Genomic DNA, 26,275 nt, shown 5'->3' with positions numbered 1-26,275 from the left:
AATGTTTCGTTAATTGGTGTTAAATTATCGCAGTGTTACTCAAAATATGCAGTGGTCATAGGTCAATAATAGGAGGTACCTGTGAAAGCGATATCGTTTTTGAAACATTAAAAAATCTGAAATAGCCGGCAATTCAGCTGAATTTCAAATAATCGATGCAGCTGTGTGGTTAGGTGATCGACCAATTTTTTTGAAATAAAGCACAAACGGGCGTGGCTAGTTCTTGCATGGGAGACTGCTTGAGTAAATGAGCTGTTGAGTTTATTTTTTTAGTTCCATCACGCATATCGAAAATATATAAGGCAATGTTCCTGCATTCTTTTTACGGTGATGTCGATCATTTATAGTGGAAAATCGTAGAATTTTTGTAACTGTTTTAATTATTACAAAGTTTTCAAATTCCTTCTAGATTTCAAGAACAAGTTGATGAGCTGTCGGCACATAGTGGGATTTACGCTGTTAACACTCCCGGCAAAGTTATTCAAAGTGATTACAATGCAGTGCAAAGTTATTGAAAAGTTGGTAGATGTATTTGTATATATGACCTAAGTTGTTGGCAGATAGAAACACGCAGTTGTAAAGTCGAGATATTCAATTAAAGCTTGTTACCTGTGATATCATATTAACAAGTCCAATAGTTAAAAGTTCGAAAATGTGAATAAATGTTTCGTTAATTGGTGTTAAATTATCGTAGTGTTACTCAAAGTATGTAGAGGTCATAGGTCAGTTATAGGAGGTACATGTGAAAGCGATATCATTTTTGAAACATAAAAAAATCTGAAATAGCCGGCAATTCGGCTGAATTTCAAATAATTGATGCAGCTGTGTGATTATGTGATCGACCAATGTTTTTAAAGTAAAGCACAAACAGACGTGGTTAGTTCTTGCAAGGGAGACTGATTGAGTAAATGAGCTGTTGAGTTTATTTTTTTTGTTCCATCACGCATATCAAAAACATATAAGGAAACGTTCCTGCATTCTTTCTTACTGTGATGTCGATCATTTGTAGTGGAAAATCGTGGAATTTTTGTAACTGTTTTAATTAATGGAAAGTTTTCAAATTCCTTCTAATTTCAAGAACAAGTTGCTGATCTGTCGGCACGTAGTGGGATTTACGCTGTTACCACTCCGTGCAAAGTTGTTCAAAGTGATTGCAAAGTTGTGCAAAGTTATTGAAAAGTTGGTAGATGTATTTGTATATATGGCCTAAGTTGTTGGCATGTAGAAACGCGCAGTTGTAAAGTCAAGAAATTCAATAAAAGCCAATTGAAAGCAGTCTATAGATGTTGCCATGAGGTGAGGGCAAAATGTTTGAAAACACCGTGCAAAGTTGGAAAAAACAAAGGAAATGTTGGCGGAGTTGCTTATATATTTAACGTAAGTCATTTTCATGGCAACCCCGCAGTTAAATTTCGAAAACATTAAGTAAATGTTCCGAGAATGTCTTATATATAAGCAGATTATCACAACAGCCAACGGAAAAATCGACAAGAAACTGCTAACAAAGTTGTAAAAAGCGATTGCAAAGTTGGTAGTTTCATTCGGGTTTGTTACCTGTGATATCATATTAACAAGTCCAATAGTTAAAAGTTCGAAAATGTGAATAAATGTTTCGTTAATTGGTGTTAAATTATCGTAGTGTTACTCAAAGTATGTAGAGGTCATAGGTCAATTATAGGAGGTACCTGTGAAAGCGATATCGTTTTTGAAACATTAAAAAATCTGAAATAGCCGGCAATTCAGCTGAATTTCAAATAATCGATGCAGCTGTGAGGTTAGGTGATCGACCAATGTTTAAAGTAAAGCACAAACGGGCGTGGTTAGTTCTTGCATAGGAGACTACCTGAGTAAATGAGCTGTTGAGTTTATTTTTTTTTGTTTCATCACGCATATCGAAATTATATAAGGCAACGTTCCTGCATTTTTCTTACTGCGATGTCGATCATTTATAGTGGGAAATCGTGGAATTGTTGTAACTGTTTTAATTAATGGACAGTTTTCAAATTCCTTCTAATTTCAAGAACAAGTTGCTGATCTGTCGGCACGTAGTGGGATTTACGCTGTTACCACTCCGTGCAAAGTTGTTCAAAGTGATTGCAAAGTTGTGCAAAGTTATTGAAATGTTAGTAGATGTATTTGTATGTATGACCTACGTTGTTGGCATATAGAAACGCGCAGTTGTAAAGTCGAAAAAAATCAATAAAAGCCAATTGAAAGCAGTCTATAGTTGTTCCCATGAGCTGAAGGTAAAATGTTAGAAAACACCGTGCAATGTTGGAATAAGCGAAGGAAATGTTGGCGGAGTTGCTTATATATTTAACCTAAGTCATTGTCATGACAACCCCGCAATTAAATGTCGAAAACATTAAGTAAATGTTCCAAGAATGAATCATATATAAGCAGATTATCACCACAGCCTACCAATAAATCGACAAGAAACTGCTTACAAAGTTGTAAAAAGCGATTGCAAAGTTGATAGTTTCATTCGGGATTGTTACCTGTGATATCATATTAACAAGTCCAATAGTTAAAAGTTCGAAAATGTGAATAAATGTTTCGGTAATTGGTGTTAAATTATCGAAGTGTTAATCAAAGTATGTAGAGGTCATAGGTCAATTATAGGAGGTACCTGTGAAAGCGATATCGTTTTTGAAACATTAAAAAATCTGAAATAGTCGGCAATTCGGCTGAATTTCAAATAATCGATATAGCTGTGTGATTAGGTGATCGACCAATGTTTTTAAAGTAAAGCACAAACAGGCGTGGTTAGTTCTTGCAAGGGAGACTGATTCAGTAAATGAGCTGTTGAGTTTATTTTTTTTGTTCCATCACGCATATCAAAAACATATAAGGAAACGTTCCTGCATTCTTTCTTACTGTGATGTCGATCATTTGTAGTGGAAAATCGTGGAATTTTTGTAACTGTTTTAATTAATGGAAAGTTTTCAAATTCCTTCAAATTTCAAGAACAAGTTGCTGATCTGTCGGCACGTAGTGGGATTTACGCTGTTACCACTCCGTGCAAAGTTGTTCAAAGTGATTGCAAAGTTGTGCAAAGTTATTGAAAAGTTGGTAGATGTATTTGTATATATGGCCTAAGTTGTTGGCATGTAGAAACGCGCAGTTGTAAAGTCAAGAAATTCAATAAAAGCCAATTTAAAGCAGTCTATAGATGTTGCCATGAGGTGAGGGCAAAATGTTTGAAAACACCGTGCAAAGTTGGAAAAAACAAAGGAAATGTTGGCGGAGTTGCTTATATATTTAACGTAAGTCATTTTCATGGCAACCCCGCAGTTAAATTTCGAAAACATTAAGTAAATGTTCCGATAATGTCTGTCTTATATATAAGCAGATTTTCACAACAGCCAACGGAAAAATCGACAAGAAACTGCTTACAAAGTTGTAAAAAGCGATTGCAAAGTTGATAGTTTCATTCGGGATTGTTACCTGTGATATCATATTAACAAGTCCAATAGTTAAAAGTTCGAAAATGTGAATAAATGTTTCGGTAATTGGTGTTAAATTATCGAAGTGTTAATCAAAGTATGTAGAGGTCATAGGTCAATTATAGGAGGTACCTGTGAAAGCGATATCGTTTTTGAAACATTAAAAAATCTGAAATAGTCGGCAATTCGGCTGAATTTCAAATAATCGATATAGCTGTGTGATTAGGTGATCGACCAATGTTTTTAAAGTAAAGCACAAACAGGCGTGGTTAGTTCTTGCAAGGGAGACTGATTCAGTAAATGAGCTGTTGAGTTTATTTTTTTTGTTCCATCACGCATATCAAAAACATATAAGGAAACGTTCCTGCATTCTTTCTTACTGTGATGTCGATCATTTGTAGTGGAAAATCGTGGAATTTTTGTAACTGTTTTAATTAATGGAAAGTTTTCAAATTCCTTCAAATTTCAAGAACAAGTTGCTGATCTGTCGGCACGTAGTGGGATTTACGCTGTTACCACTCCGTGCAAAGTTGTTCAAAGTGATTGCAAAGTTGTGCAAAGTTATTGAAAAGTTGGTAGATGTATTTGTATATATGGCCTAAGTTGTTGGCATGTAGAAACGCGCAGTTGTAAAGTCAAGAAATTCAATAAAAGCCAATTTAAAGCAGTCTATAGATGTTGCCATGAGGTGAGGGCAAAATGTTTGAAAACACCGTGCAAAGTTGGAAAAAACAAAGGAAATGTTGGCGGAGTTGCTTATATATTTAACGTAAGTCATTTTCATGGCAACCCCGCAGTTAAATTTCGAAAACATTAAGTAAATGTTCCGATAATGTCTGTCTTATATATAAGCAGATTTTCACAACAGCCAACGGAAAAATCGACAAGAAACTGCTTACAAAGTTGTAAAAAGCGATTGCAAAGTTGGTAGTTTCATTCGGGATTGTTACCTGTGATATCATATTAACAAGTCCAATAGTTAAAAGTTCGAAAATGTGAATAAATGTTTCGTTAATTGGTGTTAAATTATCGTAGTGTTACTCAAAGTATGTAGAGGTCATAGGTCAATTATAGGAGGTACCTGTGAAAGCGATATCGTTTTTGAAACATTAAAAAATCTGAAATAGCCGGCAATTCAGCTGAATTTCAAATAATCGATGCAGCTGTGTGGTTAGGTGATCGACAAATGTTTAAAGTAAAGCACAAACGGGCGTGGTTAGTTCTTGCATAGGAGACTGCCTGAGTAAATGACCTGTTGAGTTTATTTTTTTTGTTTCATCACGCATATCGAAAATATATAAGGCAACGTTCCTGCATTTTTCTTACTGTGATGTCGATCATTTTTAGTGGGAAATCGTGGAATTGTTGTAACTGTTTTAATTAATGGACAGTTTTCAAATTCCTTCTAATTTCAAGAACAAGTTGCTGATCTGTCGGCACGTAGTGGGATTTACGCTGTTACCACTCCGTGCAAAGTTGTTCAAAGTGATTGCAAAGTTGTGCAAAGTTATTGAAATGTTAGTAGATGTATTTGTATGTATGACCTACGTTGTTGGCATATAGAAACGCGCAGTTGTAAAGTCGAAAAAATCAATAAAAGCCAATTGAAAGCAGTCTATAGATGTTGCCATGAGGTGGGGGCAAAATGTTTGGAGCCACCGTGCAAAGTTGGAAAAAAACGATGGAAATGTTGGCGGAGTTGCTTATATATTTAACGTAAGTCATTTTCATGACAACCCCGCAGTTAAATTTCGAAAACATTAAGTAAATGTTCCGAGAATGTCTTATATATAAGCAGATTATCACCACAGCCTACCAAAGAATCGACAAGAAACTGCTTACAAAGTTGTAAAAAGCTATTGCAAAGTTTGTAGTTTCATTCGAGATTGTTACCTGTGATATTATATTAACAAGTCTATTAGTTAAAAGTTCGAAAATGTGAATAAATGTTTCGTTAATTGGTGTTAAATTAGCGTAGTGTTACTCAAAGTATGTAGAGGACATAGGTCAATTATTGGAGGTACCCGTGAAAGCGATATCGTTTTTGAAACATTAAACAATCTGAAATAGCCGGCAATTCGGCTGAATTTCAAATAATCGATGAAGCTGTGTGGTTAGGTGATCGACCCATGTTTAAAGTAAAGCACAAACGGGCGTAGTTAGTTCTTGCATAGGAGACTGCCTGAGTAAATGAGCTGTTGAGTTTATTTTTGGTTTGTTTCATCACGCATATCGAAAATATATAAGCCAACGTTCCTGCATTGTTTCTAACTGTGATGTCAATCATTTATAGTGGAAAATCGTGGAATTGTTGTAACTGTTTTAATTAACGGACCGTTTTCAAATTCCTTCTAATTTCAAAAACAAGTTGCTGATCTGTCGGCACGTAGTGGGATTTATGCTGTTAACACTCCGTGCAAAGTTGTTCAAAGTGATTGCAAAGTTGTGCAAAGTTATTGCAAAGTTGGTAGATGTATTTGTATGTATGACCTAAGTTGTTGGCATATATGAACGCGCAGTTGTAAAGTCGAGAAATTTAATAAAATCCAATTGAAAGCAGCCTATATATGTTGCCATGAGGTGAGGGCAAAATGTTTGAAAACACCGTGCAATGTTGGAAAAAACGAAGGAAATGTTGGCGGAGTTGCTTGTATATTTAACCTAAGCCATTGTCATGACAACCCCGCAGTTAAATTTCGAAAACATTAAGTAAATATTACAAGAATGCCTCATATATAAGCAGATTATCACCACAGCCTACCAAAAAATCGACAAGGTACTGCTTACAAAGTTGTAAAAAGCGATTGCAAATTTGGTAGTTTCTTTCGGGATTGTTACCTGTGATATCATATTATCAAGTCCAATAGTTAAAAGTTCGAAAATGTGAATGAATGTTTCGTTAATTGGTGTTAAATTATCGTAGTGTCCAAAGTATTAGAGGTCATTGGTCAATTATAGGAGGTACCTGTGAAAGCGATATCGTTTTTGAAACATAAACAAATCTGAAATAGCCGGCAATTCCGCTGAATTTCCAATAATCGATGCAGCTGTGTGGTTAGGTGATAGACCAATGTTTAAAGTAAAGTACAAACGGGCGTGGTTAGGTCTAGCATGGGAGACTGCTTGAGTAAATGAGCTGTTGAATTTATTTTTTTAGTTCCATCACGCATATCGAAAATATATAAGGCAACGTTCCTGCATTATTTTTGCTGTGATGTCGATCATTTATAGTGGAAAATTGTGGAATTTTTGTAACTGTTTTAATTATTACAAAGTTTTAAAATTCCTTCTAAATTTCAAGAACAAGTTGCTGAGCTGGAATCGTGGAATTATTGTAACTGTTTTAATTAATGGACAGTTTTCAAATTCCTTCTAATTTCAAGAACAAGTTGCTGATCTGTCGGCATGAAGTGGGATTTACGCTGTTACCACTCCGTGCAAAGTTGTTCAAAGTGATTGCAAAGTTGTGCAAAGTTATTGAAAAGTTGGTAGATGTATTTGTATATATGACTTAAGTTGTTGGCATATAGAAACGCGCAGTTGTAAAGTCGAGAAATTCAATAAAAGCCAATTGAAAGCAGTCTATAGATGTTGCCATTAGGTGAGGGCAAAATGTTTGAAAACACCATGCTAAGTTGCAAAAAACGATGGAAATGTTGGCGGAGTTGCTTATATATTTAACGTAAGTCATTTTCATGACAACCCCGCAGTTAAATTTCGAAAACATTAAGTAACTGTTCCGAGAATGTCTTATATATAAGCAGATTATCACCACAGCCTACCAAAGAATCGACAAGAAACTGCTTACAAAGTTGTAAAAAGCGATTGCAAAAGTTGGTAGTTTCATTCGGGATTGTTACCTGTGATATCATATTAACAAGTCCAATAGTTAAAAGTTCGAAAATGTGAATAAATGTTTCGTTAATTGGTGTTAAATTATCGTAGTGTTACTCAAAGTATGTAGAGGTCATAGGTCAGTTATAGGAGGTACATGTGAAAGCGATATCGTTTTTGAAACATAAACAAATCTGAAATAGCCGGCAATTCAGCTAAATTTCCAATAATCGATGCAGCTGTGTGGTTAGGTGATCGACCAATGTTTAAAGTAAAGTACAAACGGGCGTGGTTAGTTCTTGCATGGGAGACTGCTTGAGTAAATGAGCTGTTGAGTTTATTATTTTAGTTCCATCACGCATATCGAAAATATATAAGGCAAAGTTCCTGCATTTTACTTACTGTGATGTCGATCATTTATAGTGGAAAATCGTGGAATTTTTGTAACAGTTTTAATGTATGGAAAGTTTTCAAATTCCTTCTAATTTTCAAGAACAAGTTGCTGAGCTGTCGGCACGTAGTGGGATTTACGCTGTCACCACTCCGTGCAAAATTGTTCAAAGTGATTGCAAAGTTGTGCAAAGTTATTGAAAAGTTAGTAGATGTATTTGTATGTATGACCTAAGTTGTTGGCATATAGAAACGCGCAGTTGTAAAGTCGAAAAAATCAATAAAAGCCAATTGAAAGCAGTCTATAGTTGTTCCCATGAGCTGAAGGTAAAATGTTAGAAAACACCGTGCAATGTTGGAATAAGCGAAGGAAATGTTGGCGGAGTTGCTTATATATTTATCCTAAGTCATTGTCATGACAACCCCGCAGTTATATTTCGAAAACATTAAGTAAATGTTCCAAGAATGCCTCATATATAAGCAGATTATCACCACAGCCTACCAAAAAATCGACAAGAAACTGCTTACAAAGTTGTAAAAAGCGACTGCAAAGTTGGTAGTTTCATTCGGGATTGTTACCTGTGATATCATATCAACAAGTCCAATAGTTAAAAGTTCGAAAATGTGAATAAATGTTTCGTTAATTGGTGTTAAATTATCGAAATGTTAATCAAAGTATGTAGAGGTCATAGGTCAATTATAGGAGGTACCTGTGAAAGCGATATCGTTTTTGAAACATTAAAAATTCTGAAATAGCCGGCAATTCGGCTGAATTTCAAATAATCGATGCAGCTGTGTGATTAGGTGATCGACCAATGTTTTTAAAGTAAAGCACAAACAGGCGTGGTTAGTTCTTGCAAGGGAGACTGATTGAGTGAATGAGCTGTTGAGTTTATTTTTTTGTTCCATCACGCATATCAAAAACATATAAGGAAACGTTCCTGCATTCTTTCTTACTGTGATGTCGATCATTTGTAGTGGAAAATCGTGGAATTTTTGTAACTGTTTTAATTAATGGAAAGTTTTCAAATTCCTTCTAATTTTCAAGAACAAGTTGCTGAGCTGTCGGCACGTAGTGGGATTTACGCTGTTAACACTCCGTGCAAAGTTGTTCAAAGTGATTGCAAAGTTGTGCAAAGTTATTGAAAAGTTGGTAGATGTATTTGTATATATGGCCTAAGTTGTTGGCATGTAGAAACGTGCAGTTGTAAAGTCGAGAAATTCAATAAAAGCCAATTGAAAGCAGTCTATAGATGTTGCCATGAGGTGAGGGCAAAATGTTTGAAAACACCGTGCAAAGTTGGAAAAAAAACGATGGAAATGTTGGCGGAGTTGCTTATATATTTAACGTAAGTCATTTTCATGACAACCCCGCAGTTAAATTTCGAAAACATTAAGTAAATGTTCCGAGAATGTCTTATATATAAGCAGATTATCACCACAGCCTACAAAAAATCGACAAGAAACTGCTTACAAAGTTGTAAAAAGCGATTGCAAAGTTGGTAGTTTCATTCCGGATTGTTACCCTGTGATATCATATTAACATGTCCAATAGTTAAAAGTTCGAAAATGTGAATAAGTGTTTCATTGAATAAGTGTAACGTAAGTCATTTTCATGACAACCCCGCAGTTAAATTTCGAAAACATTAAGTAAATGTTCCTAGAATGTCTTATATATAAGCAGATTATCACAACAGCCTACCAAAAAATCGACAAGAAACTGCTTACAAAGTTGTAAAAAGCGATTGCAAAGTAGGTAGTTTCATTCGGGATTGTTACCTGTGATATCATATTAACAAGTCCAATAGTTAAAAGTTCGAAAATGTGAATAAATGTTTCGTTAATTGGTGTTAAATTAGCGTAGTGTTACTCAAAGTATGTAGAGGTCATAGGTCAATTATAGGAGGTACCCGTGAAAGCGATATATTTTTTGAAACATAAAAAAATCTGAAATAGCCGGCAATTCGGCTGAATTTCCAATAATCGATGCAGCTGTGTGGTTAGGTGATCGAGCAATGTTTAAAGTAAAGTACAAACGGGCGTGGTTAGTTCTTGCATGGGTGACTGCTTGAGTAAATGAGCTGTTGAGTTTATTTTTTTAGTTCCATCACGCATATCGAAAATATATAAGGCAACTTTCCTGCATTCTTTTTACTGTGATGTCGATCATTTATAGTGGAAAATCGTAGAATTTTTGTAACTGTTTTAAATATTACAAAGTTTTCAAATTCCTTCTAGATTTCAAGAACAAGTTGCTGAGCTGTCGGCACGTTGTGGGATTTACGCTGTTAACACTCCCGGCAAAGTTATTCAAAGTGATTGCAAAATTGTGCAAAGTTATTGCAAAGTTGGTAGATGGATTTGTATGTATGACCTAAGTTGTTGGCATATTGAAACACGCAGTTGTATAGTCGAGAAATTTAATAAAAACCGATTGAAAGCTGCCTATAGATGTTCCCATGAGCTGAGGGTAAAATGTTAGAACACACCGTGCAAAGTTCGAAAAGCGAAGGAAATGTTGGCGGAGTTGCTTATATATTTAACCTAAGTCATTGTCATGACAGACCCGCAGTTAAATTTCGAAAAGATTAAGTAAATGTTCCGAGAATGTCTCATATATAAGCAGATTATCACAACAGCAACCGTAAAATCGACAACCAACTGCAACAAAGTTGTAAAATGCTATTGCAAAGTTGGTAGTTTCATTCGAGATTGTTACCTGTGATATTATATTAACAAGTCCATTAGTTAAAAGTTCGAAAATGTGAATAAATGTTTCGTTAATTGGTGTTAAATTATCGTAGTGTTAATCAAAGTATGTAGAGGTCATAGGTCAATTATAGGAGGTGCCTGTGAAAGCGATATCGTTTTTGAAACATTAAAAAATCTGAAATAGCCGGCAATTCAGCTGAATTTCAAATAATCGATGCAGCTGTGTGGTTAGGTGATCGACAAATGTTTAAAGTAAAGCACAAACGGGCGTGGTTAGTTCTTGCATGGGAGACTGCTTGAGTAAATGAGCTGTTGAGTTTATTTTTTTTTTGTTTCATCACGCATATCGAAAATATATAAGGCAACGTTCCTGCATTCTTCTTACTGTGATGTCGATCATTTATAGTGGAAAATCGTGGAATTTTTGTAACTGTTTTAATTTATGGAAAGTTTTCAAATTCCTTCTAATTTTCAAGAACAAGTTGCTGAGCTGACGGCACGTAGTGGGATTTACGCTGTCACCACTCCGTGCAAAATTGTTCAAAGTGATTGCAAAGTTGTGCAAAGTTATTGAAAAGTTAGTAGATGTATTTGTATGTATGACCTAAGTTGTTGGCATATAGAAACGCGCAGTTGTAAAGTCGAAAAAATCAATAAAAGCCAATTGAAAGCAGTCTATAGATGTTGCCATGAGGTGAGGGCAAAATGTTAGAAAACAACGTGCAATGTTGGAATAAGCGAAGGAAATGTTGGCGGAGTTGCTTATATATTTAACCTAAGTCATTGTCATGACAACCCCGCAGTTAAATTTCGAAAACATTAAGTAAATGTTCCAAGAATGCCTCATATATAAGCAGATTATCACCACAGCCTACCAAAAAATCGACAAGAAACTGCTTACAAAGTTGTAAAAAGCGATTGCAAAGTTGGTAGTTTCATTCGGGATTGTTACCTGTGATATCATATTAACAAGTCCAATAGTTAAAAGTTCGAAAATATGAATAAATGTTTCGTTAATTGGTGTTAAATTATCGAAGTGTTAATCAAAGTATGTAGAGGTCATAGGTCAATTATAGGAGGTACCTGTGAAAGCGATATCGTTTTTGAAACATTAAAAAATCTGAAATAGCCGGCAATTCGGCTGAATTTCAAATAATCGATGCAGCTGTGTGATTAGGTGATCGACCAATGTTTTTAAAGTAAAGCACAAACAGGCGTGGTTAGTTCTTGCAAGGGAGACTGATTGAGTAAATGAGCTGTTGAGTTTATTTTTTTTGTTCCATCACGCATATCGAAAATATATAAGGCAACGTTCCTGCATTCTTTCTTACTGTGATGTCGATCATTTATAGTGGAAAATCGTGGAATTGTTGTAACTGTTTTAATTAACGGACAGTTTTCAAATTCCTTCTAATTTCAAGAACAAGTTGCTGATCTGTCGGCACGTAGTGGGATTTACGCTGTTACCACTCCGTGCAAAGTTGTTCAAAGTGATTGCAAAGTTGTGCAAAGTTATTGAAAAGTTGGTAGATGTATTTGTATATATGACTTAAGTTGTTGGCATGTAGAAACGTGCAGTTGTAAAGTCGAGAAATTCAATAAAAGCCAATTGAAAGCAGTCTATAGATGTTGCCATGAGGTGAGGGCAAAATGTTTGAAAACACCGTGCAAAGTTGGAAAAAAAACGATGGAAATGTTGGCGGAGTTGCTTATATATTTAACGTAAGTCATTTTCATGACAACCCCGCAGTTAAATTTCGAAAACATTAAGTAAATGTTCCGAGAATGTCTTATATATAAGCAGATTATCACCACAGCCTACAAAAAATCGACAAGAAACTGCTTACAAAGTTGTAAAAAGCGATTGCAAAGTTGGTAGTTTCATTCGGGATTGTTACCTGTGATATCATATTAACATGTCCAATAGTTAAAAGTTCGAAAATGTGAATAAGTGTTTCATTGAATAAGTGTAACGTAAGTCATTTTCATGACAACCCCGCAGTTAAATTTCGAAAACATTAAGTAAATGTTCCTAGAATGTCTTATATATAAGCAGATTATCACAACAGCCTACCAAAAAATCGACAAGAAACTGCTTACAAAGTTGTAAAAAGCGATTGCAAAGTAGGTAGTTTCATTCGGGATTGTTACCTGTGATATCATATTAACAAGTCCAATAGTTAAAAGTTCGAAAATGTGAATAAATGTTTCGTTAATTGGTGTTAAATTAGCGTAGTGTTACTCAAAGTATGTAGAGGTCATAGGTCAATTATAGGAGGTACCCGTGAAAGCGATATCGTTTTTGAAACATAAAAAAATCTGAAATAGCCGGCAATTCGGCTGAATTTCCAATAATCGATGCAGCTGTGTGGTTTGGTGATCGAGCAATGTTTAAAGTAAAGTACAAACGGGCGTGGTTAGTTCTTGCATGGGTGACTGCTTGAGTAAATGAGCTGTTGAGTTTATTTTTTTAGTTCCATCACGCATATCGAAAATATATAAGGCAACTTTCCTGCATTCTTTTTACTGTGATGTCGATCATTTATAGTGGAAAATCGTAGAATTTTTGTAACTGTTTTAAATATTACAAAGTTTTCAAATTCCTTCTAGATTTCAAGAACAAGTTGCTGAGCTGTCGGCACGTAGTGGGATTTACGCTGTTAACACTCCCGGCAAAGTTATTCAAAGTGATTGCAAAATTGTGCAAAGTTATTGCAAAGTTGGTAGATGGATTTGTATGTATGACCTAAGTTGTTGGCATATGGAAACACGCAGTTGTATAGTCGAGAAATTTAATAAAAACCGATTGAAAGCTGCCTATAGATGTTCCCATGAGCTGAGGGTAAAATGTTAGAACACACCGTGCAAAGTTCGAAAAGCGAAGGAAATGTTGGCGGAGTTGCTTATATATTTAACCTAAGTCATTGTCATGACAGACCCGCAGTTAAATTTCGAAAACATTAAGTAAATGTTCCGAGAATGTCTCATATATAAGCAGATTATCACAACAGCAACCGTAAAATCGACAACCAACTGCAACAAAGTTGTAAAATGCTATTGCAAAGTTGGTAGTTTCATTCGAGATTGTTACCTGTGATATTATATTAACAAGTCCATTAGTTAAAAGTTCGAAAATGTGAATAAATGTTTCGTTAATTGGTGTTAAATTATCGTAGTGTTAATCAAAGTATGTAGAGGTCATAGGTCAATTATAGGAGGTGCCTGTGAAAGCGATATCGTTTTTGAAACATTAAAAAATCTGAAATAGCCGGCAATTCAGCTGAATTTCAAATAATCGATGCAGCTGTGTGGTTAGGTGATCCACAAATGTTTAAAGTAAAGCACAAACGGGCGTGGTTAGTTCTTGCATGGGAGACTGCTTGAGTAAATGAGCTGTTGAGTTTATTTTTTTTTGTTTCATCACGCATATCGAAAATATATAAGGCAACGTTCCTGCATTCTTCTTACTGTGATGTCGATCATTTATAGTGGAAAATCGTGGAATTTTTGTAACTGTTTTAATTTATGGAAAGTTTTCAAATTCCTTCTAATTTTCAAGAACAAGTTGCTGAGCTGACGGCACGTAGTGGGATTTACGCTGTCACCACTCCGTGCAAAATTGTTCAAAGTGATTGCAAAGTTGTGCAAAGTTATTGAAAAGTTAGTAGATGTATTTGTATGTATGACCTAAGTTGTTGGCATATAGAAACGCGCAGTTGTAAAGTCGAAAAAATCAATAAAAGCCAATTGAAAGCAGTCTATAGATGTTGCCATGAGGTGAGGGCAAAATGTTAAAAAACAACGTGCAATGTTGGAATAAGCGAAGGAAATGTTGGCGGAGTTGCTTATATATTTAACCTAAGTCATTGTCATGACAACCCCGCAGTTAAATTTCGAAAACATTAAGTAAATGTTCCAAGAATGCCTCATATATAAGCAGATTATCACCACAGCCTACCAAAAAATCGACAAGAAACTGCTTACAAAGTTGTAAAAAGCGATTGCAAAGTTGGTAGTTTCATTCGGGATTGTTACCTGTGATATCATATTAACAAGTCCAATAGTTAAAAGTTCGAAAATATGAATAAATGTTTCGTTAATTGGTGTTAAATTATCGAAGTGTTAATCAAAGTATGTAGAGGTCATAGGTCAATTATAGGAGGTACCTGTGAAAGCGATATCGTTTTTGAAACATTAAAAAATCTGAAATAGCCGGCAATTCGGCTGAATTTCAAATAATCGATGCAGCTGTGTGATTAGGTGATCGACCAATGTTTTTAAAGTAAAGCACAAACAGGCGTGGTTAGTTCTTGCAAGGGAGACTGATTGAGTAAATGAGCTGTTGAGTTTATTTTTTTTGTTCCATCACGCATATCGAAAATATATAAGGCAACGTTCCTGCATTCTTTCTTACTGTGATGTCGATCATTTATAGTGGAAAATCGTGGAATTGTTGTAACTGTTTTAATTAACGGACAGTTTTCAAATTCCTTCTAATTTCAAGAACAAGTTGCTGATCTGTCGGCACGTAGTGGGATTTACGCTGTTACCACTCCGTGCAAAGTTGTTCAAAGTGATTGCAAAGTTGTGCAAAGTTATTGAAAAGTTGGTAGATGTATTTGTATATATGGCCTAAGTTGTTGGCATGTAGAAACGCGCAGTTGTAAAGTCGAGAAATTCAATAAATCCATTTGAAAGCAGTCTATAGATGTTGCCATAAGGTGAGGGCAAAATGTTTGAAAACACCGTGCAAAGTTGGAAAAAACAAAGAAAATGTTGGCGGAGTTGCTTATATATTTAACGTAAGTCATTTTCATGACAACCCCGCAGTTAAATTTCGAAAACATTAAGTAAATGTTCCGAGAATGTCTTATATATAAGCAGATTATCACCACAGCCTACCAAAAAATCGACAAGAAACTGCTTACAAAGTTGTAAAAAGCGATTGCAAAGTTGGTAGTTTCATTCGGGATTGTTACCTGTGATATCATATTAACAAGTCCAATAGTTAAAAGTTCGAAAATGTGAATAAATGTTTCGTTAATTGGTGTTAAATTATCGTAGTGTTACTCAAAGTATGTAGAGGTCATAGGTCAGTTATAGGAGGTACATGTGAAAGCGATATCGTTTTTGAAACATAAAAAAATCTGAAATAGCCGGCAATTCGGCTGAATTTCGAATAATCGATGCAGCTGTGTGGTTAGGTGATCGACCAATGTTTAAAGTAAAGTACAAACGGGCGTGGTTAGTTCTTGCATGGGAGACTGCTTGAGTAAATGAGCTGTTGAGTTTATTTTTTAGTTCCATCACGAATATCGGAAATATATAAGGCAACGTTCCTGCATTCTTTTTACTGTGATGTAGATCATTTATAGTGGAAAATCGTAGAAATTTTGTAACTGTTTTAATTAATACAAAGTTTTCAAATTCCTTCTAGATTTCAAGAACAAGTTGCTGAGCTGTCGGCACGTAGTGGGATTTACGCTGTTAACACTCCCGGCAAAGTTATTCAAAGTGATTGCAAAATTGTGCAAAGTTATTGCAAAGTTGGTAGATGGATTTGTATGTATGAACTAAGTTTTTGGCATATAGAAACACGCAGTTGTAAAGTCGAGAAATTTAATAAAAACCGATTGAAAGCAGTCTATAGATGTTGCCATGAGGTGAGGGCAAAATGTTTGAAAACACCGTGCAAAGTTGGAAAAAAAACGATGGAAATGTTGGCGGAGTTGCTTATATATTTAACGTAAGTCATTTTCATGACAACCCCGCAGTTAAATTTTGAAAACATTAAGTAAATGTTCCGAGAATGTCTTATATATAAGCAGATTATCACCACAGCCTACCAAAAAATCGACAAGAAACTGCTTACAAAGTTGTAAAAAGCGATTGCAAAGTTGGTAGTTTCGATCGGGATTGTTACCTGTGATATCATATTAACAAGTCCAATAGTTAAAAGTTCGAAAATGTGAATAAATGTTTCGTTAATTGGTGTTAAATTATCGTAGTGTTACTCAACGTATGTAGAGGTCATAGGTCAATTATAGGAGGTACCTGTGAAAGCGATATCGTTTTGGAAACATTAAAAAATCTGAAATAGCCGGCAATTCAGCTGAATTTCAAATAATCGATGCAGCTGTGAGGTTAGGTGATCGACCAATGTTTAAAGTAAAGCACAAACGGGCGTGGTTAGTTCTTGCATAGGAGACTGATTGAGTAAATGAGCTGTTGAGTTTATTTTTTTGTTCCATCACGCATATCAAAAACATATAAGGAAACGTTCCTGCATTCTTTCTTACTGTGATGTCGATCATTTGTAGTGGAAAATCGTGGAATTTTTGTAACTGTTTTAATTAATGGAAAGTTTTCAAATTCCTTCTAATTTCAAGAACAAGTTGCTGATCTGTCGGCACGTAGTGGGATTTACGCTGTTACCACTCCGTGCAAAGTTGTTCAAAGTGATTGCAAAGTTGTGCAAAGTTATTGAAAGGTTGGTAGATGTATTTGTATATATGGCCTATGTGGTTGGCATGTAGAAACGCGCAGTTGTAAAGTCGAGAAATTTAATAAAAACCGATTGAAAGCTGCCTATAGTTGTTCCCATGAGCTGAAGATAAAATGTTAGAAAACACCGTGCAACGTTGGAATAAGCGAAGGAAATGTTGGCGGAGTTGCTTATATATTTAACCTAAGTCATTGTCATGACAACCCCGCAGTTAAATTTCGAAAACATTAAGTAAATGTTCCAAGAATGTCTCATAAATAAGCAGATTATCACCACAGCCTACCAAAAAATCAACAAGAAACTGCTTACAAAGTTGTAAAAAGCGATTGCAAAGTTGGTAGTTTCATTCGTGATTGTTACCTGTGATATCATATTAACAAGTCCAATAGTTAAAAGTTCGAAAATGTGAATAAATGTTTCGTTACTTGGTGTTAAATTATGGTAGTGTTAATCAAAGTATGTAGAGGTCATAGGTCAGTTATAGGAGGTACATGTGAAAGCGATATCGTTTTTGAAACATAAACAAATCTGAAATAGCCGGCAATTTGGCTGAATTTCAAATAATCGATGCAGCTGTGTGGTTAGGTGATCGACCAATGTTTAAAGTAAAGCACAAACGGGCGTGGTTAGTTCTTGCATAGGAGACTGCCTGAGTAAATGACCTGTTGAGTTTATTTTTTTTTGTTTCATCACGCATATCGAAAATATATAAGGCAACGTTCCTGCATTCTTTCTTACTGTGATGTCGATCATTTATAGTGGAAAATCGTGGAATTTTTAATTAACGGACAGTTTTCAAATTCCTTCTAATTTCAAGAACAAGTTGCTGATCTGTCGGCACGTAGTGGTATTTACGCTGTTAACACTCCCTGCAAAGATATTCAAAGTGATTGCAAAATTGTGCAAAGTTATTCAAAGTTGGTAGATGGATTTGTATGTATGACCTAAGTTGTTGGCATATAGAAACGCGCAGTTGTAAAGTCGAGAAATTCAATAAAAGCCAATTGAAAGCAGTCTATAGTTGTTCCCATGAGCTGAAGGTAAAATGTTAGAAAACACCGTGCAATGTTGGAATAAGCGATGGAAATGTTGGCGGAGTTGCTTATATATTTAACCTAAGTCATTGTCATGACAACGCCGCAGTTAAATTTCGAAAACATTAAGTAAATGTTCCAAGAATGCTTCCTATATAAGCAGATTATCACCACAGCCTACCAACGAATCGACAAGAAACTGCTTACAAAGTTGTAAAAAGCGATTGCAAAGTTGGTAGTTTCTTTCGGGATTGTTACCTGTGATATCATATTAACAAGTCCAATAGTTAAAAGTTCGAAAATGTGAATAAATGTTTCGTTAATTGGTGTTAAATTATCGAAGTGTTACTCAAAGTATGTAGAGGTCATAGGTCAATTATAGGAGGTACCCGTGAAAGCGATATCGTTTTCGAAACATTAAAAAATCTGAAATAGCCGGCAATTCGTTTGAATTTCAAATAATCGATGCAGCTGTGTGATTAGGTGATCGACCAATTTGTTAAAGTTAAGCACAAACGGTCGTGGTTAGTTCTTGCAAGGGAGACTGATTGAGTAAATGAGCTGTTGAGTTTATTTTTTTTGTTTCATCACGCATATCGAAAATATATAAGGCAACGTTCCTGCATTCTTTCTTACTGTGATGTCGATCATTTAGTGTGGAAAATCGTGTAATTTTTGTAACTGTTTTAATTAATGGAAAGTTTTCAAATTCCTTCTAATTTTCAAGAACAGGTTGCTGAGCTGTCGGCACGTAGTGGGATTTACGCTGTCACCACTCCGTGGAAAATTGTTCAAAGTGATTGCAAAGTTGTGCAAAGTTATTGAAAAGTTAGTAGATGTATTTGTATGTATGACCTAAGTTGTTGGCATATAGAGACGCTCAGTTGTAAAGTCGAGAAATTCAATAAAAGCCAATTGAAAGCAGTCTATAGTTGTTCCCATGAGCTGAAGGTAAAATGTTAGAAAACACCGTGCAATGTTGGAATAAGCGAAGGAAATGTTGGCGGAGTTGCTTATATATTTAACCTAAGTTATTGTCATGACAACCCCGCAGTTAAATTTCGAAAACATTAAGTAAATGTTCCAAGAATGCCTCATATATAAGCAGATTATCACCACAGCGTACCAAAAAAGTCGACAAGAAACTGCTTACAAAGTCGTAAAAAGGGATTGCAAAGTTGGTAGTTTCATTCGGGAGTGTTACCTGTGATATCATATTAACAAGTCCAATAGTTAAAAGTTCGAAAATGTGAATAAATGTTTCGTTAATTGCTGTTAAATTATCGTAGTGTTAATCAAAGTATGTAGAGATCATAGGTCAATTATAGGAGGTACCTGTGAAAGCGCTATCGTTTTTGAAACATAAAAAAATCTGAAATAGCCGGCAATTCCGCTGAATTTCCAATAATCGATGCAGCTGTGTGGTTAGGTGATCGAGCAATGTTTAAAGTAAAGTACAAACGGGCGTGGTTAGTTCTTGCATAGGAGACTGCTTGAGTAAATGAGCTGTTGAGTTTATTTTTTTAGTTCCATCACACATATCGAAAATATATAAGGCAACGTTCCTGCATTCTTTTTGCTGTGATGTCGATCATTTATAGTGGAAAATCGTGGAATTTTTGAAACTGTTTTAATTATTACAAAGTTTTAAAATTCCTTTTAAATTTCAAGAACAGCTTGCTGAGCTGGAATCGTGGAATTATTGTAACTGTTTTAATTTATGGACAGTTTTCAAATTCCTTCTAATTTCAAGAACAAATTGCTGATCTGTCGGCACGTAGTGGGATTTACGCTGTTACCACTCCGTGCAAAGTTGTTCAAAGTGATTACAAAATTGTGCAAAGTTATTGAAAAGTTGGTAGATGTATTTGTATATATGACTTAAGTTGTTGGCATATAGAAACGCGCAGTTGTAAAGTCGAGAAATTCAATAAAAGCCAATTGAAAGCAGTCTATAGATGTTGCCATGAGGTGAGGGCAAAATGTTTGAAAACACCGTGCAAAGTTGGAAAAAAACGATGGAAATGTTGGCGGAGTTGCTTATATATTTAACGTAAGTCATTTTCATGACAACCCCGTAGTTAAATTTCGAAAACATTAAGTAAATGTTCCGAGAATGCTTCCTATATAAGCAGATTATCACCACAGCCTACCAACGAATCGACAAGAAACTGCTTACAAAGTTGTAAAAAGCGATTGCAAAGTTGGTAGTTTCTTTCGGGATTGTTACCTGTGATATCATATTAACAAGTCCAATAGTTAAAAGTTCGAAAATGTGAATAAATGTTTCGTTAATTGGTGTTAAATTATCGAAGTGTTACTCAAAGTATGTAGAGGTCATAGGTCAATTATAGGAGGTACCCGTGAAAGCGATATCGTTTTCGAAACATTAAAAAATCTGAAATAGCCGGCAATTCGTTTGAATTTCAAATAATCGATGCAGCTGTGTGATTAGGTGATCGACCAATTTGTTAAAGTTAAGCACAAACGGTCGTGGTTAGTTCTTGCAAGGGAGACTGATTGAGTAAATGAGCTGTTGAGTTTATTTTTTTTGTTTCATCACGCATATCGAAAATATATAAGGCAACGTTCCTGCATTCTTTCTTACTGTGATGTCGATCATTTAGTGTGGAAAATCGTGTAATTTTTGTAACTGTTTTAATTAATGGAAAGTTTTCAAATTCCTTCTAATTTTCAAGAACAGGTTGCTGAGCTGTCGGCACGTAGTGGGATTTACGCTGTCACCACTCCGTGGAAAATTGTTCAAAGTGATTGCAAAGTTGTGCAAAGTTATTGAAAAGTTAGTAGATGTATTTGTATGTATGACCTAAGTTGTTGGCATATAGAGACGCTCAGTTGTAAAGTCGAGAAATTCAATAAAAGCCAATTGAAAGCAGTCTATAGTTGTTCCCATGAGCTGAAGGTAAAATGTTAGAAAACACCGTGCAATGTTGGAATAAGCGAAGGAAATGTTGGCGGAGTTGCTTATATATTTAACCTAAGTTATTGTCATGACAACCCCGCAGTTAAATTTCGAAAACATTAAGTAAATGTTCCAAGAATGCCTCATATATAAGCAGATTATCACCACAGCGTACCAAAAAAGTCGACAAGAAACTGCTTACAAAGTCGTAAAAAGGGATTGCAAAGTTGGTAGTTTCATTCGGGAGTGTTACCTGTGATATCATATTAACAAGTCCAATAGTTAAAAGTTCGAAAATGTGAATAAATGTTTCGTTAATTGCTGTTAAATTATCGTAGTGTTAATCAAAGTATGTAGAGATCATAGGTCAATTATAGGAGGTACCTGTGAAAGCGCTATCGTTTTTGAAACATAAAAAAATCTGAAATAGCCGGCAATTCCGCTGAATTTCCAATAATCGATGCAGCTGTGTGGTTAGGTGATCGAGCAATGTTTAAAGTAAAGTACAAACGGGCGTGGTTAGTTCTTGCATAGGAGACTGCTTGAGTAAATGAGCTGTTGAGTTTATTTTTTTAGTTCCATCACACATATCGAAAATATATAAGGCAACGTTCCTGCATTCTTTTTGCTGTGATGTCGATCATTTATAGTGGAAAATCGTGGAATTTTTGAAACTGTTTTAATTATTACAAAGTTTTAAAATTCCTTTTAAATTTCAAGAACAGCTTGCTGAGCTGGAATCGTGGAATTATTGTAACTGTTTTAATTTATGGACAGTTTTCAAATTCCTTCTAATTTCAAGAACAAATTGCTGATCTGTCGGCACGTAGTGGGATTTACGCTGTTACCACTCCGTGCAAAGTTGTTCAAAGTGATTACAAAATTGTGCAAAGTTATTGAAAAGTTGGTAGATGTATTTGTATATATGACTTAAGTTGTTGGCATATAGAAACGCGCAGTTGTAAAGTCGAGAAATTCAATAAAAGCCAATTGAAAGCAGTCTATAGATGTTGCCATGAGGTGAGGGCAAAATGTTTGAAAACACCGTGCAAAGTTGGAAAAAAACGATGGAAATGTTGGCGGAGTTGCTTATATATTTAACGTAAGTCATTTTCATGACAACCCCGTAGTTAAATTTCGAAAACATTAAGTAAATGTTCCGAGAATGTCTTATATATAAGCAGATTATCACCACAGCCTACCAAAGAATCGACAAGAAACTGCTTACAAAGTTGTAAAAAGCGATTGCAAAGTTGGTAGTTTCATTCGGGATTGTTACCTGTGATATCATATTAACAAGTCCAATAGTTAAAAGTTCGAAAATGTGAATAAATGTTTCGTTAATTGGTGTTAAATTATCGTAGTGTTACTCAAAGTATGTACAGGTCATAGGTCAGTTATAGGAGGTCCATGTGAAAGCGATATCGTTTTTGAAACATAAAAAAATCTGAAATAGCCGGCAATTCGGCTGAATTTCCAATAATCGATGCAGCTGTGTGGTTAGGTGATCGAGCAATGTTTAAAGTAAAGTACAAACGGGCGTGGTTAGTTCTTGCATGGATGACTGCTTGAGTAAATGAGCTGTTGAGTTTATTTTTTTAGTTCCATCACGCATATCGAAAATATATAAGGCAACGTTCCTGCATTCTTTTTACTGTGATGTCGATCATTTATAGTGGAAAATCGTAGAATTTTTGTAACTGTTTTAATTATTACAAAGTTTTCAAATTCCTTTTAGATTTCAAGAACAAGTTGCTGAGCTGTCGGCACGTAGTGGGATTTACGCTGTTAACACTCCCGGCAAAGTTATTCAAAGTGATTGCAAAATTGTCCAAAGTTATTGCAAAGTTGGTAGATGGATTTGTATGTATGACCTAAGTTGTTGGCATATAGAAACACGCAGTTGTAAAGTCGAGAAATTTAATAAAAACCGATTGAAAGCAGCCTATAGATGTTCCCATGAGCTGAGGGTAAAATCATAGAACACGCCGTGCAAAGTTGGAAAAAGCGAAGGAAATGTTGGCGGAGTTGCTTATATATTTAACGTATGTCATTTTCATGACAACCCCGCAGTTAAATTTCGAAAAGATTAAGTAAATGTTCCGAGAATGTCTTATATATAATCAGATTATCACAACAGCCAACGGAAAAATCGACAAGAAACTGCTTACAAAGTTGTAAAAAGCGATTGCAAAGTTGGTAGTATCATTCGGAATTGTTACCTGTGATATCATATTAACAAGTCCAATAGTTAAAAGTTCGAAAATGTGAATAAATGTTTCGTTAATTGGTGTTAAATTATCGCAGTGTTACTCAAAGTATGCAGTGGTCATAGGTCAATAATAGGAGGTACCTGTGAAAGCGATATCGTTTTTGAAACATTAAAAAATCTGAAATAGCCGGCAATTCAGCTGAATTTCAAATAATCGATGCAGCTGTGTGGTTAGGTGATCGACCAATTTTTTAAAATAAAGCACAAACGGGCGTGGCTAGTTCTTGCATGGGAGACTGCTTGAGTAAATGAGCTGTTGAGTTTATTTTTTTAGTTCCATCACGCATATCGAAAATATATAAGGCAACGTTCCTGCATTCTTTTTACTGTGATGTCGATCATTTATAGTGGAAAATCGTAGAATTTTTGTAACTGTTTTAATTATTACAAAGTTTTCAAATTCCTTCTAGATTTCAAGAACAAGTTGATGAGCTGTCGGCACATAGTGGGATTTACACTGTTAACACTCCCGGCAAAGTTATTCAAAGTGATTGCAATGCTGTGCAAAGTTATTGAAAAGTTGGTAGATGTATTTGTATATATGACCTAAGTTGTTGGCAGATAGAAACACGCAGTTGTAAAGTCGAGAAATTCAATTAAAGCTTGTTACCTGTGATATCATATTAACAAGTCCAATAGTTAAAAGTTCGAAAATGTGAATAAATGTTTCGTTAATTGGTGTTAAATTATCGTAGTGTTACTCAAAGTATGTAGAGGTCATAGGTCAGTTATAGGAGGTACATGTGAAAGCGATATCGTTTTTGAAACATTAAACAATCTGAAATAGCCGGCAATTCGGTAGAATTTCAAATAATCGAAACAGCTGTGTGAATAGGTGATCGAGCAATGTTTAAAGTAAAGTACAAACTGGCGTGGTTAGTTCTTGCATGGGAGACTGCTTGAGTAAATGAGCTGTTGAGTTTATTTTTTTAGTTCCATCACGCATATCGAAAATATATAAGGCAACGTTCCTGCATTCTTTCTTACTGTGATGTCGATCATTTATAGTGGAAAATCGTAGAATTTTTGTAACTGTTTTAATTATTACAAAGTTTTCAAATTCCTTCTAAATTTCAAGAACAAGTTGCTGAGCTGTCGGCACGTAGTGGGATTTACGCTGTTAACACTCCCGGCAAAGTTGTTCAAAGTGATTGCAAAATTGTGCAAAGTTATTGCAAAGTTGGTAGATGGATTTGCATGTATGACCTAAGTTGTTGGCATATAGAAATACGCAGTTGTAAAGTAGAGAAATTTAATAAAAGCCGATTGAAAGCAGCCTATAGATGTTCCCATGAGCTGAGGGTAAAATGTTAGAACACACCGTGCAATGTTGGAAAAAGTGAAGGAAATGTTGGCGGAGTTGCTTATATATTTAACGTACGTCATTTTCATGACAACCCCGCAGTTAAATTTAGAAAAAAATAAGTAAATGTTCCGAGAATGTCTTATATATAAGCAGATTATCACAACAGCCAACGGCAAAATCGACAAGAAACTGCTTACAAAGTTGTAAAAAGCGATTGCAAAGTTGGTAGTTTCATTCGGAATTGTTACCTGTGATATCATATTAACAAGTCCAATAGTTAAAAGTTCGAAAATGTGAATAAATGTTTCGTTAATTGGTGTTAAATTATTGCAGTGTTACTCAAAGTATGCAGTGGTCATAGGTCAATAATAGGAGGTACCTGTGAAAATGATATCATTTTTGAAACATTAAAAAATCTGAAATAGCCGGCAATTCAGCTGAATATCAAATAATCGATGCAGCTGTGTGGTTAGGTGATCGACCAATGTTTAAAGTAAAGCCCAAACGGGCGTGGTTAGTTCTTGCAAGGGAGACTGATTGAGTAAATGACCTGTTGTGTTTATTTTTTTGTTTCATCACGCATATCGAAAATATATAAGGCAACGTTCCTGCATTCTTTCTTACTGTGATGTCGATCATTTATAGAGAAAAATCGTGGAATTTTTGTAACTGTTTTAATTAATGGAAAGTTTTCAAATTCCTTATAATTTTCAAGAACAAGTTGCTGAGTTGTCGGCACGTAGTGGGATTCACGCTGTCACCACTCCGTGGAAAATTGTTCAAAGTGATTGCAAAGTTGTGCAAAGTTATTGAAAAGTTAGTAGATGTATTTGTATGTATGACCTAAGTTGTTGGCATATAGAAACACGCAGTTGTAAAGTCGAGAAATTTAATAAAAACCGATTGAAAGCAGTCTATAGATGTTCCCATGAGCTGAGGGTAAAATGTTAGAACACTCCGTTCAAAGTTGGAAAAAGCGAAGGAAATGTTGGCGAAGTTGCTTATATATTTAACCTAAGTCATTGTCATGACAACCCCGCAGATAAATTTCGAAAACATTAAGTAAATGTTCCGAGAATGTCTCATATATAAGCAGATTATAACAACAGCAACCGTAAAATCGACAACCAACTGCAACAAAGTTGTAAAAAGCTATTGCAAAGTTGGTAGTTTCATTCGGGATTGTTACCTGTGATATCATATTAACAAGTCCAATAGTTAAAAGTTCGAAAATGTGAATAAATGTTTCGTTAATTGGTGTTAAATTATCGTAGTGTTACTCAAAGTATGTTGAGGTCATAGGTCAGTTATAGGAGGTACATGTGAAAGCGATATCGTTTTTGAAACATTAAAAAATCTGAAATAGCCGGCAATTCAGCTGAATTTCAAATAATCGATGCAGCTGTGTGGTTAGGTGATCGACCAATTTTTAAAGTAAAGCACAAACGGGCGTGGTTAGTTCTTGCATGGGAGACTGCTTGAGTAAATGAGCTGTTGAGTTTATTTTTTTAGTTCCATCACGCATATCGAAAATATATAAGGCAACGTTCCTGCATTCTTTTTACTGTGATGTCGATCATTTATAGTGGAAAATCGTAGAATTTTTGTAACTGTTTTAATTATTACAAAGTTTTCAAATTCCTTCTAAATTTCAAGAACAAGTTGCTGAGCTGTCGGCACGTAGTGGGATTTACGCTGTTAACACTCCCGGCAAAGTTGTTCAAAGTGATTGCAAAATTGTGCAAAGTTATTGCAAAGTTGGTAGATTTATTTGTATGTATGACCTAAGTTGTTGGCATATAGAAACACGCAGTTGTAAAGTCGAGAAATTTAATAAAAGCCGATTGAAAGCA

Source organism: Saccoglossus kowalevskii, chromosome 7 (assembly GCF_978046115.1).
Source record: "Saccoglossus kowalevskii chromosome 7, keSacKowa6.1, whole genome shotgun sequence".
In the NCBI taxonomy this organism is placed as follows: Eukaryota; Metazoa; Hemichordata; class Enteropneusta; family Harrimaniidae; genus Saccoglossus; species Saccoglossus kowalevskii.
This window is presented reverse-complemented; position numbering follows the sequence as displayed.